Source organism: Chiloscyllium punctatum, chromosome 1, assembly GCF_047496795.1.
Source record: "Chiloscyllium punctatum isolate Juve2018m chromosome 1, sChiPun1.3, whole genome shotgun sequence".
NCBI classification, from domain to species: Eukaryota; Metazoa; Chordata; class Chondrichthyes; order Orectolobiformes; family Hemiscylliidae; genus Chiloscyllium; species Chiloscyllium punctatum.
In genome coordinates, this window is record NC_092739.1 from 122102009 (window position 1) to 122117585 (window position 15577).

The 15577-nt window shown below is 39.6% G+C and overlaps 1 protein-coding gene across 3 annotated transcripts in view; it reads left to right on the forward strand.

The window, feature by feature from the left end:
* The first annotated feature begins 12574 nt into the window (after positions 1 to 12574).
* Positions 12575 to 15577, forward strand: part of cntfr (ciliary neurotrophic factor receptor) — a 375848-nt gene continuing 372845 nt past the window's right edge. Inside the window, exon 1 of one of the 3 annotated variants that reach the window (XM_072573295.1) lies at positions 12575 to 12702. The gene's annotated coding sequence lies outside the window, so the exon portion shown is untranslated. The remainder of the gene's footprint in view (positions 12703 to 15577) is intronic. The other 2 variants (XM_072573296.1, XM_072573298.1) reach the window with 2 other exon arrangements.

Here is a 15577-nt window from a genome sequence, read left to right on the forward strand (position 1 = left end):
ATACGGACCAAATACTGAACTACAGAAGCAACCACTCCAACATCCACAAACAGAGCTGCATTAGAATATTATTTCAATGAGCCACCACACACCACAGCACAGAGGGAATATGCAGAACAGAGGAAAATCACTGATACAGTGTATTAAAAAAAACAGGTACCCAATGAACACAGTCCACCTATTTCTCAGCAACAAAACCAAACAAGCAGTCAATATGCATCCAGAAACCCAAGCCACTCTCCTCCACATCAACGACATCTTGGAAATGACTGCCAGACTACTCAGACCCCTTGGCATCATGGTAGCCCACAAACCCACCAACACACTAAAACAGCAGCTAATGAACGTGAAAGACCCTATATATACATACAACAAGCAAAACTAATGTCATTTACAAAATACCTTGCAAGAACTATAAGAAACATTACATTGGACAAACATTCAGAAAACTAGCCACCAGGATACATGAACATCAACTAGCCACAAAAAGACATGACCCATTCTCATTAGTATCTTTATATACAGATGAGGAAGGACTCCACTTCGAGTGGCACAACACATCCATCCTAGGATAAGCCAAACAGAGACATGCACCAGAATTCCTAGAAGCATGGCACTCCAACTGGAACTCTATCAACAAACACATCGACTTAGATCCCATTATCGCCCTCTGAGAAAAAGAACAGGAAATTACATCCCCACAAGAAATGACATCACCACAGGAAATGGCATCACCAAACCAAGGAAACCTAAACACAAATAAAAAGCAGATCATACCACCAGTGCTTCACTGGAGGCTCACTCATGATGTTACCTAGTACGGTGATGAAATGTTTGAAAACGAACCTTCTAGCTCCGAGAGCAAACTTATATCCAGAACCTCAGCCTGAGCTAGAAATCTCCTCAAAACTCACTAATAAAAAACACCATTCACTGCCTTTGAGTCCAATAATCTTAAACCCAAACTGGAATTAGAGATTGTTATAAACCAGACCAATCTCCTCAAAGTATATAAACAAGACAGTTGAGACCCTAAGGGCAATTGTAAGGCATTGTTTTCTGGATGCAATTCGATTGGTCAAACTACCAGGCTTGAAATGAAGCACACTTTATTCACAGGGTAAAAACAAGGACTGCAGATGCTGGAAACCAGAGTCGAGATTAGAGTGGTGCTAGAAAAGCATAGCAGGACAAGCAGTATCCGAGGAGCAGGAAAATCGACATTTTGGGCAAAAGCCCTTCATCAGGAATAGAGCAGCTGTATTCCTGATGAAGGGCTTTTGCCCAAAACGTCAATTTTTCTGCTCCTCAGATGCTACTTGACCTGCTGTGCTTTTCCAGCGCTACTCTAATCTAGTCACTTTATTCACACACAATAATTAAAATACAGACCAAATGAAAATAAAATTAAAAATTGCTCAATTCTAAATGCATTGACATATTCTCTATGACTCTATTACGTACTACAAATGAACTGTTCCAATGTAGTAACAGCCAATTGGAGGACATGGATAACATGCCAGTAATTGACAAAGAGACAAAGATAGGTGAGGACCTGGAAACAATTATTATCATGGAAGAGGTAGTGTTGACAAGATAACGGAGCTAAGGGGAGACAAGTCTTGTGACCATTGTGGAATGCATCCCAGGGTACTAAAAGAGATGGCAGGAGAAATAGTAAGTGACATGTGAAAGTTTTCCAAAATTCGCAGGACTCTGAGGCAGTTTGAGCAGATTGGAAAACAGCAAATATGATGCCAGTGTTTAAAAAGGGTTGTAAACTAAAGATGGGGAATTATAGATCAGTTAGCTTAACTTCTGTAGTGGGGAAGATGCTTGAGTCTACTATCAAGGAAGGAATAGCAAGGCATCTAGTTAGAAATTGTCTCATTGGGCAGGGGCAGCATGGGTTCATGAAGGGCAGGTCATGCTTAACTAATCTTTTGGAATTCTATGAAGACATCACACACATGATGGACAATGATCACCCATTGTGTGTGTCTCTGGATTTCCGCAAGGCCTTTGACAAAGTGTCGTAGAAAAGGCTGCTGCATAAGGTAAAGATTCATGGCATTATGGGTAAAGTATTAGCATGGATAAAGGATTGGTTGACTAACAGGAAGCAAAGAGTGGGGATAAATGAGTACTATTCTGGCAGGCAACCAGTAACTAGTACTGGATTAGTGGTGCTGGAAGAGCACAGCAGTTCAGGCAGCATCCAACGAGCAGCGAAATCGACGTTTCGGGCAAAAGCCCTTCATCAGGTTATTCCTGATGAAGGGCTTTTGCCCGAAACGTCGATTTCGCTGCTCGTTGGATGCTGCCTGAACTGCTGTGCTCTTCCAGCACCACTAATCCAGTATTTGCTTTCCAGCATCTGCAGTCATTGTTTTAACCAGTAACTAGTGGTATGCCTCAGGGATCAGTTTCAGGACTGCAATTATTTACAATTTATGTGGATGATTTGGATTTGGGGATGACATGTAGTATGTCAAAGTTTGCAGATGACACTAAGGTGAGTGGCAGAGCAAAGTATACAGAGGACTCTGAAACTTTGCAAAGGGACATAGATACTTTAATTTAGTGGGCAAAGGTCCGGCAGATGGAATACAATGTTAATAAATGTGAAGTCATCCATTTTGGTAGGAATAACAGTAAAAAGGACTATTATTTGAATGGTAAAATGTTACAGCATGCTGCTGTGCAGAGGGACCTGGGTATCCTTGTGCATGAAAAACTGAAGTTTAGTCTGAGGTACAACAGGTAATTAGGAAGATAAATGGAATTTTGTCCTTCGTTGCTAAAGGGGGTTGAATTTAAAAGCAGAGAGGTTATATTGCAGCTGTATAGGGTGCTGGTGAGGCCATACCTAGAATACTGTGTACAGTTTTGGTCTCCTTATTTGAGAAAGGATGTACTGGCACTAGAGGGGGTGCAGAGGAGGTTCACTAGGTTGAGTCTGGAGTTGAGAAGAGAGACTGAGTAGACTGGGATTATATTCATTGGAATTTAGAAGAATGAGGAGGATACAGAAACATATAAAATTATGAATGGAATTGAGAGATAGAAGTAGAGAGGATGTTTCCATTGCCGGGTGAAACTAGGACAAGAGGGAATAGCCTCAAAATCAGGGGGAGCAGATTTAGGACTGAATTGAGAAGGAATTTCTTCACCCAGAGGGTTGTGAATCTATGGAATTCCCTGCCCAGTGGCTGAGATTGCTTCAGTAAATGTTTTTAAGGCTAAGATAGATTTTTTTTGAACAGTAGAAGAATTAAGGGTACAGAGAGACGGTGGGTAAGTGGACACCACAAAAAGATCAGCTATGATCTTATTGAATGGCAGAGCAGGCTCGAAGGGCCAGAAGGCCTACTCCTGCTCCTAGTTCTTATATTCTTGTGTTCTAACCCTTGGCAAAGGTAAATTCAGTAAAATAGATTGTCTCATATGCAATTCTGGCAGCAGGAAGAGAACCCCAGCTTTTAGATAAAGCAGCGAGAGGAATAGTAGCTTCCAGATCCAGCTTCAAGACCCCATTTGCTACTGAAGGCCAAAATTAAAAAAAGTCTTGGTTCTGCGGGAGCTTGACCCCCACTCATTCAAGCTGCTTCTATTGTTCTAACTTTTAAAAAAAAACAAGGCTCTCAAGCTGTTTACTTTATTGACTTTGAAACACAATGCTCGGCACCTCTGCCTGAATCTCTCTTCATTAAAAAAAAGGATAAAATACACCTCTTAAAGTCATAGTATCATCACAGGTCACTGAGTTCTCAGTCACAATAACGATTGAAAGAAAATATTGGTGAATTAGCATGTGAATAAACTCAAAAGTACAATTCTACAGTTCTTGAAAAAAAGCTGCCAAAAATATTTGATATTTTGAACAACCAACAGGAAAGGATAATCGGAATAAGGCTCCCCAATGAATTTGTGGGTAAAGGTATTGTTCAGTATTAATGAAGGTACAGAGAAAGAAGAGAGAATGAGCTTACATTAATAAAGAGCATTTTATTTTCACAGGATGTCCCAGAACACTTCCTAGCCGAGTAAATACTTTTGAACTGTAGCCATGCTTAAAGTGCAGGAAGCACAGCAGCCAATTTGTGCACAGCATGCTTTCATAAGCAGCAATGAGATGTGTGTAATAGAATTCCAAGTCCCTGGAATAACTCAATTCAATCTCAGTTCATGCTGATTCAGATGAGATGGGAGTTAAATATTGCCATCATCATCATTACATGGGAAATAAATATCAACCAAAAATCTTTTAGTCCAGATTTCTAACCAGGGCTAGATAAAGCATTCATCTTAGTTCTTCAGAAGCCATCTTTAGGCAACTTCACCCACTCACATTCACAGTGAAATGACTGCTTTTTCCTTTGCTTTATTGTCTCGCTGTCCAGTTAAGGTCTTGGTATTGCTGACATTTAACTGACTAAGTTAGCTTAAATTGCTTTCCATTCATTCTCAATGTATGTATCTCCCCACCATATTCAAATGGCTGAGACCATCACACTAGCCAACTATCCATTGACTCCATTTACACTTCTTGTTGCTGCGCAAAGGCAGCCAACATCATCAAACACCCCTCCCACCCTGGTTATAATCTCTTCCAATCTCGTCTGTCAGATAGACAAGCTTAAACACACGTGCCAACAGATTCAAGAACAGCTTCTGCCCCGCTGTTATTAGACTGCTGAATGGATCACTCAAATTTCAAATCAGATGTTGATCTTACGTCTCCTGTGCAGCTGTAAGTTTGTATGCCTAGCTCTGTTCAATCGTCCTGTGATCTGTATGTCCTTGTATGTTGTGATCTGCTGTGTTGCATGCAAAACAAAACTTTTCACTGTCCTTAGATACATGTGACAACAATAAATTGAATCAAATCAAAGATCAGCCAGTTCTCACTTCTGAATGCTATTCAATCACCTCTACTAAAAAGAAATACATGTTTGTGTGTGCATATGTATAATATAACTAGATTCCTTTAACAATAGAAAGAAATAACCCAATCTCTTTCTTAACACAGTCCTCTCAATCTTCCAATTGAATAGGCTTTAGCGATTGAGGCTATTACATTTATGTTTCTGGAGATCTGGTTAGTACTTACTTTGCCTTCTTCTTTATTGTCTATACATGTATAGACTTTGTCATAAACTCTCATTCCAGCTATTTCTAGTAAATGACTATCCGGTCCGCCACTGTTAGATCTGGTTGGATCTGTGTAAATAGTATTGCAACTATTTCTTTGCAAGCAAATCATCTGACTGCTCCAACTTGTTCCAATAGAGTAAGATAAACTAGAAACTCTTAATAACAATCTAAATACACAGACTCACTTCCGTCTCATCCTTTTATTTAAGTCTAGGAGGATGAGATGATCTGTTTAACTGCCTCAGGATCCTCCACCTATATCTGCCCAACTTGCATTGCCCTACCCATTGTCCCAGACTTGATTTTAAATTACTGCATGCCTGCTTCCTCATTTCAGACTGTTCTTTCTAGATTTAGCTTATCCACGACACCTTTGCAATGATTGTGTTCCATCCAAGCTCATGACCACAAAGCCACACTTATCTCAATGCTTGCTTGCATTGTCAATGACTATCCTTCATCAGGTTCTGATCCTCTACTATTCAAAAATTTAAATTTCATATCTTCTCAAAAAATGTTCAAATCTTCTCCTTCATCAACTGCTTTTCTTTGCCCATTAACCTTTATTACCTCGTAGCCCTCTGAGCTCAACTTCCACAAACCTCTGTTCAGTTCAGTTTTTAACCTGTTCATAGCAAGACTTTGATCAAAGTCAATAACAATACTGTGTGGGTGTGTATATGTTGGTGTGTTGTGTATATATGTGTGTGTGTGTGTTTGAGTGTATGTTGTGTTTTGTGTATATGTATGTGTGCATGGTGTGTGTTTGTGTGTGTTCTGTGTATGTTTTCATGTATTGTGTGTGTGTTTGTGTGTGTTGTGTATTGCGTGTGTTGTGTATGTGTGTGTGTGCATATGTGTTTGTGTGTTGTGTGTGTGTTGTGTGTGTGTGCTTGTGTGTGTCTTCGTTATGGTTGACCTTAATTTCTTTCTTTCTCTCCTTCTTTCAGTTCCATTACATAGCAGTCGTTTGGTTCAATGTATTCACTGATGACTAACTCCATCCCCCTCTGCCAGTGTGAATAGGCCCGGTGTGATTTCTCCACTCTTCTAATTTTTTTTCTTTGTTCAATTTTCAGTGGTAATGCCTTTAGTTGGAGAATATTGTGGAAGCTCATCGAGGGCAAAATAGGGGTCACCACTGATGGTTGAATAATTTGTTGCATTAATCTGCCAAGTTAAAATGAAGAATAATGACTTGTTGAGATACAGGAAAACTCAACACATCAGATCAGAATATTGAGTAAAGTAAGGTCAGATGTGCATTAAGCATTGCTACTAAAGTATTGGTTCAATTAAAGAACAGGGAGGCAAACCACGGTTTCTTTGTGTTTGCCTGTAGTTACAACCTTTTGTAATGCTCTTTTATTTTTGGCATAAATAATGTAGCTCTAACTTTCTACAAAATTTGCTAGGTTCTCTCATCAGAAATGCAAAATCTTGTTGCCATCTGAAGGCACTCCACATTCTCCTGCCTGTAATTATTCATTGAATAGATGCTGTCTCTGAAATCAGCTACCTTGTTCTTCAGTCCCTGATGGGTGAAAAATGGCATAAGACCATCAAACACATTATTTAAAATTAATCTATATTGCATGCTTAAACTGTAGACTTTATCACATGTAGGTTACACATAATTAGTTCAATACCTCATCAAGAGCAGTAAATTTTCAATCTTATGCATGGACAAATGTTTGGGATTGATGCTGACATACTTTGTACTAACAAATGATGAATTTAAATCTATTACTTGCTATTATAGATGCAACATGAATAGATATTACAAACTACACTACTGTTTCCCTTCAAATATTGAAGATAGTCATTTTCTTCATTTCTCACTTGCACTCTTCTGTCACTCCTTGTTTTTTCAATGTCATTTCTCCTTTCTATTAGCTTTTCCTAATATTCTTCCCATTCTTTCTTCTCATGTTACTCTTCTTCAGTAGCCCCCTTCATTTGTGAGATATTATCAATATTGATAAATTATTTGACCATTATGGTCAATTTAGCTTAGTCTAATCCTACCCTTGCTCAGTGTTTGTACATTGGGCTTTCCAAACGGCATCATTGCATAGCCAACTGGATTAAGATCCCTGGCTAATGTTCCTATCTGCTAATGATGGCCAAACGTAGCATCCATTCAGTTAAAAAAGAATGATATAATAAAATCAGAGTGTGCTATGAAAAGCACTCCCTGTTTTTGTTTCAGCATTCAGAGTTCTTTGTGTTTATTTTACCTTTTAAATAACGTTTTTCACAAATACAGAATTGTATTTCAAAGTACTTTTGCAGCAGAGTTATTGCTGTGACATAGGACAAATGGCAACTAATTTGTACCTTGCCATTAATGACTTGGATGAGGGAGTCGAAGGGTGGGTCAGTAAATTTGCAGATGATACGAAGATAGGTGGAGTTGTGGACAGTGAGGAGGGCTGTTGTCGGCTGCAGAGGGACTTAGATATGATGCAGAGCTGGGCTGAGGAGTGGCAGATGGAGTTCAACCCTGCCAAGTGTGAGGTTGTCCATTTTGGAAGAACAAATAAGAATGCGGAATACAGGGTTAATGGTAGGGTTCTTAGTCAGGTGGAGGAACAGAGGGATCTTGGGGTCTATGTACATAGATCTTTGAAGGTTGCCACTCAGGTGGATAGAGATTGTAAGAAGGCCTATGGAGTATTATCGTTCATTAGCAGAGGGATTGAATTCAAGAGTCGTGAAGTGATGTTGCAGCTGTACAGGACTTTGGTTAAGCCACAGTTGGAGTACTGTGTGCAGTTCTGGTCGCCTCACTTTAGGAAAGATGTGGAAGCTTTGGAGAGGGTGCAGAGAAGATTTACCAGGATGTTGCCTGGAATGGAGAGTAGGTCGTACGAGGATAGGTTGAGAGTTCTTGGCCTTTTCTCGTTGGAACGGCGAAGGATGAGGGGTGACTTGATAGAGGTTTATAAGATGATCAGAGGAATAGGTAGAGTAGACAGTCAGAAACTTTTTCCCCAGGTACAACAGAGTGTTACAAGGGGACATAAATTTAAGGTGAAGGGTGGAAGGTATAGGGGAGATGTCAGGGGTGGGTTCTTTACCCAGAGAGTGGTGGGGGCATGGAATGCGCTGCCCATGGGAGTGGTAGAGTCAGAATCATTGGCGACCTTTAAGCGGCATTTGGATAGGTACATGGATGGGTGCTTAATCTAGGTTAGAAGTTCGGCACAACATCGTGGGCCGAAGGGCCTGTTCTGTGCTGTATTGTTCAATGTTCTATGTTCTATTCCCTCAAAGTCTAATGTGAAAATGACCAGATATTCAATTTTATTGATGTTAGTTGATGGATAAATATTGACCAAGATTCAAGGAAGAACTCTCCTCTTCAAACATTACTATGGGGTATTTTACATTAATTGAGAGGGTTACCCAATTTTAGGTTTAAACTTCTATCAGTTTAAGGTCTCATCTAAAAGAAGGCATCAACACTCCAACTGTATTCTTTCAGCACAGCCCTTGAGTGGAAAAAATAGTTTTCAGGCCTTGTGACTTCTGCTGAAGTTGATAGATTCAACATAGACCAGGGATTAAACATGGGATGCTTCTAATCTGTTTGGCACTGTATGCCTATAATGCTAGTGTACTGGGACATGGGATCATGCTGCCGATCACTGAGGAAGGATACATACAGCTGACACCAGATAAAGGAATCATACTGATCCAAGTGAATTTCAGTGCCAGCCCACTTCCTGTTCACTCCAGTTGTACCAATTTGGCTGAGAAACAATCAGGCTCTAATCCAGTTGTTTCCCTATGGAGTGTATATCTAGAACAGAGATTCAGACATTATCAGAACCATGTGTGCATGCTTCTCTCTCATCCTAGCCCAGTGGTTTAACCTGCCTAAAGCTGAACTAGTGCTGATTTACCAGCATGCTTTAAAGCTGTGGTGGCTTACTGAGAACAGGCACCCATGTATTATTTGAAGTTTGTGGAACACCTGGAGTAGTTCCTTCATGCAGATTTGGTGAGGGATTTATTCACACACAGGAAAGGTCTTGACTTTCATCTGGTGTTGTCATAGTGAGAGTGTAACAACTTCAAACTGAAAGTACAGCAAGACTTTCTTTACATTGATCAATCTATTGCAGGCCAGGCACTACTTCGGTCCTCAATAAATGAGTTATGTATCAGGACAGGCAGTTTCCACAGTCACCACAATTCTAATAAATTATCCTATTGAGAAACTTGAAATCAGCTGACACCAGATAAAGATAAGAACAGTTATAATGTTTTAAATAATAAAGATCTATATCTGTAATTTTAAATCTAGATTACATTAGCTCGTCTTAGTTTGGTGTGGCAATGTGCCACCCATATAAGGCCTCTGCTTTGAAGTTATGTTTGTGCTATGCTTCCTGATCTCAGCCAAGTCAGAGCTTGGTCGGGAGACTGGGTATTTAAATGGGCCAAGAGCTCTTGAGCTAAGGTTAGGAGGATTCAAACCATTGGTCCTGCTCTCAGTCATTATCCAGTGGCACTTAGTCAGAGTGAATGTATATTTGCATTGCCCAAGGACAATGTTAGCACACGAGATGTCCATGATCCCTTCCATGATCCCTAATTAAGCTGCAGGTATTCACCATTAGATTATTTACAGTGTGGAAACAGGCCCTTCGGCCCAACAAGTCCACACCGACCTGCCGAAGCGCAACCCACCCACATCCATTCCCCTACATTTACCCCTTCACCTAACACTGCTGGCAATTTAGCCTGGCCAATTCCCCTAACCTGCACACTTTTGGATTGTAGGAGGAAACGGGAGCACCCGGAAGAAACCCACACAGACACAGGGAGAATGTGCAAACTCCACACAGAGAGTCACCTGAGGCAGGATTTGAACCTGGGTCTCTGGCGCTGTGAGGCAGCAGTGCTAACCACTGTGCCACCCTGTCGCCCACCATATTATGAAATGGTAACTTGGCTAAGATCTGATGTTGTACAAAGGCTTTTTATCTGTGGGAGTGGAAATGAGAAAATTGAAAAAATAAATTGCTTTTACAGCTGTTAATTAAAAGTTCATGTTCTCAAGCTTATTTTCCATTAATTTATTACCAAATATCTTCACATGCAGACCATCAATTCAAACAGCTGCCAACTAAATGAAGCATATGACTGAGACCTAAACTAGAGCACAACAAGAGTCCATTGAAATCATTGAAAAGCCAAGACTTCGTAATAGAATTGAAGCCACTCAGGACCTCAATCGTTATGAAACTTCCTTTTCCCTACTCACTTTATTCCCATTTTGTCTCTCCTTTTTTTTTAGTAATTTAATACAGCTGGAATAAAACTCCTACAGTAACATTTTCATAATCTTGCCCTTGTGACAAATCTTTAAACATCAATCCAGAACATATCAACAAGCAACTTGATTGTAGTATGCATCACATGTTGGTATGCCCAAGTATTGGCCAGACATTTATACTCAAACTTACAACATGGAGCAATAAGTAATTATCAAAAACTGGATTATATTTTCTTCCCACTTTAGCACAGAGGTGATCAGATCAATTGTCACACTTCCACCCCACCTCAAACAAGATTGGATACTCCAGCTTTCTGTACCTGGGACCTCACTATTGTGTGTGGCTTGTTAGCATACCATCAATACAGTTAACCATTAAGGAAGCCCTCACTTCTTTAAATGTATTTTTAAGGAATTTTCTACGAGCAATGCAATTATGACATGGAAAGCTAACAAAAATGTAAAAAAAAGTATTGTTTAACACATGCAAAGGGGAGCAGATAAAATGAGAGAAACTTGGCTTATTATTGTAAAGTCTGGCAATAGTATTAGAGTATTACCACTCTGAGCATAAATTACTTGTTTGAGATTTAATAGTTCTCCTGTTAGTAATTTAGCTTGGAGAATTTCTTTAATGATCAGCACATTAAATACACAAAATGCTGCCAAACTTCAAGCATGCTTTTAGAAGTCTAATCACTTTAGCGTGAAATACGATTTCTTAAGTGTTTTCTGCTATTACTGTTTAGATTGAATAGCTGAGTGAATGATTAAATGCAGTATAAAGATTTGCAAATTGGCTGTTTCATTCTGAAGATTAAAAATCCCCAGCCAAGCATAGCATTTCTTGGCAAAATGGCTATGCATTTATAAGATTCAAATACACTAACATTGCACAAGAGAAAGCATCTAATCCTGTCCCAATTTCAGATATCCTATGGAAATGTTATTGATGCTATCAAAACTTCCAACAATAATACAGAACAGCAACATTCATATAACACCAACAAATATCAACTTCGGGAGCTAGGAACTGGGATTAGAAACTATTTTTAGCTATGATGCATCCAGGTACTTCATGCTATTTTTATTGCGTTTTTAGAGAAACCTAGGTGAAGGATTAAGCAGACCTCCAGTAAAGTTGAAAAGAGCAATTGTGAAAATGAAACAAAGGAAGTTGAGAAAAGAAGAAAGGGTAAAATAAAGGATCTGTCAACCGTTTCAGGATGCTGGAACATCTTTGTATTGCTTAATAGTATCTACAAAGTTGACTTTCTTATTGAATCTGTTTTGAAAGCCGGACTACATCACATTGAACTACTAATGGTTTACTGTTGTTATAAGAGTGCAGCTGATAGTTAAATGTATATTAAATCTTGTAAGGAAAGTTTGTCAAAGAGCGATGGAACAAAGATGTTTAAAAGAACGTCAGGTTTTAAGACAGTTCAAATAAACAGCACTCTTAAGTATTTTGAGCAAATTAATACAGCAGCTGTGTGAGAAAACGCAGCAATCAGAAAAATAGATGTTATTTCCATATTTCTGGCATGTACATAAATATGTGTGTCTGCGTATATGCAAACACATAATCTCCCCATGCTTGTCAGCTGAGGCAGCAGATAGTGCATTCTGAATGAGGTGGCAGGATCAGAGCTCAATTAGGATAAAGAGCTTCAGAAGAGGCTCATGTTTTATGCAGAGACTTGAAGACCTTTGTTTGTATTGATTTGTTAATGTGTACTGTGTGTTTAGCTGCTGCGCTTTAGAAACCGGCTCTGAGCTTGCATTCCAAGGAGAGAGGGTTAAACAGAGAAACAAACACACACAAAGAAATAAACTTAAGACTTCCCCAATCAATTAAACATCCAACTCCACCCCATTCACTCTCCAAAATTCCTTCAATTTCTCGCAAGATTCAGTAACCTTGGAACAGTAGATACATATTTGCAATGTGTATACTTAGAGATATTTTATCTTCCGTGTGTTTGACTGGAGACTGAGCTCGGGGAGGTTTGGCAGACACCAGGGGTTTTTTTTTCAAGAAAGCTACACTTCCCCAAACATTGGCTAGGGGGTGCAAAGCTCGTCTCATAATTTATTCTGCCCATCACAAATGACTGCCTGGTCACATGGTGAGGCTCTGGAGTTTAAAAGTGCTTTAATCTGCATCCAGTGCGGAGCAGCTGGTGGCAAAGTAGCAATAATCTGGCAACTTTCTCTTCTGCTGAGAGGTGCTACTGTGAGAGCGTTTTTCAGTAAGTTTAAAAAAAATGACAGCAAGCTTGAATGTGCTGTTTATGTATATTTTATGGGCACAGTTTTATATTAAAAAGTGTTGTCTTAGAAATGCATTTATTTAAATGCAATTTTTAAAATCATTTTTGCCGGCACGTTTGCTGGTAAAGCATAGAGCGTTAAGTAGGAAAAGCAAAAGAAAACATGAAATAACGAGGATGAAAGATGTTTCACCGGCTTGTCATGAAATGTGCGGGTGTGGTTGGAGCTGTATTGCTGGATGAAAGTGAAGAAAGCATTGCACTGCTAGACAATTAGCTCGGATTCTCTCATCTTTTTTTGTAGTGCTGGTCTTGTGTTTAGGGGTCACAGAAGCTGCTGACCCAGTGTCAGCAGTTCTGCATGGAAGCTATTATACATTCCTGATTGATTAGACTTAGCGGAAATCCTCCTGGTTTTTCCTCCCTTTTCTCTCTCTCCCTCTGCTGTAGTGCTCTATTACTTCCAAAAACCCTCCGATCAAGGCACTGCTTAGCTTATCACTGCTAGCTGCTAATACTAATTTTGCAACACTGTTTATTAACAGGACATGACTGTTAGCTAGTATTAAATAGAGCTTTTAAGCAAACATAAATGTACGCTGAAGGGGATTTTTTAAAAATCCAGCTGCCAACAGCTCTAGAATATCCTGTTTTCTTTATTTTTCCAAACATGATGCTTTGAGTCAGGAGTGGGTGGACTGAAGGCTAAAGTGTTGAAACTGGATTTCAGTGCGTTCGAGATGGAGAGACATGGGGAAGTGTCTGTACTTTTCCAACTGACCTGTTATTATTTTCCGGTAGACTCAGGGGCCTTCTCGGATGCTGCAGTCCTATCATTTTAATAGGAATGGCAACTAATTTAGACATTTTTTTAGTGGAAAAGTCTACAGGTAATTAATTCTGTGCTATGATTTTATTTAATGGGGAGCTGTAGTTCAAAATGGGATGACGTGATGCATGAATCACTCCGTTTCACTAAGTTGCTGCAGTCAGTCTGCATCGGCAGGTGTATATAAAGAAAATGTCATTGTACTGGGATCGTATCGTTCACTTTAAAGCCGGGAAGCGAAGATATCGGATAGGAGATCCGCGAATGAATATTTATTTTTCAAATGTCCCCAGTACCAATGAAAATCTTTCACATAGAAACACATCGTATGAATGGGGAAAACATGTATCCTCTATTACAGTTAGGCACTCCGTTTCACGAAAGGAAATGTCTCTCATTGATTTTATACTGATATTAGCTTTTCATATGTCTTCGGGTGGTTTGGAATGTCTTGTACTAAAATTTTATAACCGGTTGGTTTTTTTCCCCACCACCGACCCTGTCCCCTACATGACGTGAATTATTTGAGCAGCTTTATAAGCGCAATTATTCAGCAGTTGGCTGCGACATGAAGGTTAACAAGAAGGTTGTTGTGAGAAGTGGGAAAGACTGAGGTTTTCTCTGCATGTGTCAATGGGGATTTGTGAGGGAGCCTGTTCGCACGGCGAAAGGAGGGCAGTTGGAAGTGGAAACGCTCCAACAGGAGCTGCAAGGTGGATTCCAGCACAAAAACATCCCACTGAAATATACAAATGGCCAATTACAGCGGGCAACAGTTCAAGTTGGTTTTATTGCAGTTTCAGTTTATTTGAGATGCACGTGTCTTTTTTTTTAGTTGCAATATAACGGCGAGTCACTTTGATCCAAATGTCGCATCTGATGTTGAGGGTGACTTTTTTTTCCCCTTTCTAATGATCTAGAATCGTAATGCTCAGTGACTTCAGCCCCTGGACAATGTAAATGTTCCCCAAGAGGGAGCTCGGCAACCTCTCATTATGATGCTTGCTCGGCGCAGCTTCCACACTGTGGAATATTATCAACTCTAAAGTGTTCTAATGCGCACACGCTGCAGGAAAATCGGTTGCTTATAGATTATTTAATATTAGAATGTTCTCCATAGATATTAGAACGAAATGACATGGCATTTATTCCTGTCTGTTTTATACCTATCTTGTGCCTTGACTCTATTTGACGCTCTCTCAAATAGAGAAACCATATTAATCACACTGTAATGCTGTAACATACAAACGAAGGTCTTGTGGTTGATTGTTCAAGTTACACTGAACAAATATAGTTGAATTAAATCTCGATCTGATCAGGTATATTATACCGACTTTATATATTTTGTTTTGAAAGGAGCCTTGAGGTTGGTGAATAATTTGGACAGCACCTAAATGATTAGCAAAGTTGCAATATCACCTTCACGGAACTGAAGAATTTGACTCGTGCTGCTTCAAAGTTTGCAATCGCATAATTCCCCGCCTCTTTAGACGGGTAAACAGTTCCCATGTCTCTGCCAGTCTACATCTCCGATATAGATTTTGTTTAGGGGCGGGGATGGTGGAGAGCGAAACAATGACGAGGAAAGCTGCTGTGGTTTCACTTGGTTGAATCCAATTCCAGCGGTGCCCAAAACGTTAAATCGTCGATTCTTGGAACAGCTATCAGTTAAAAATACTGAGCGCACATTGCAGTCTGATTTTTTTTGATGCAACTGTTTGAAATATGTTGCAATGTATCGGGATAGAATCAGCTGACTTTTTGTTTGTTTGGACCAGACCATTTGCCTGCTGTCATTAAACTGTTTACTCCATAAACATAAAGCACATTATGGTGGGTTTTATGAAGCACTTTTTTATATAGTTGATCACAGTAGATTGTAGAATCTCACAGAAGAGATTAGTTCGTCTACACCTGTCTCCCACAAGTGTTCAAGTCTTCAAACAGGGAGGAAGCCAAATCAACCATCACTGACTTATTACTTGTGACTTGTATAGAACAATTCAATGAAGATGGATTGGTAGC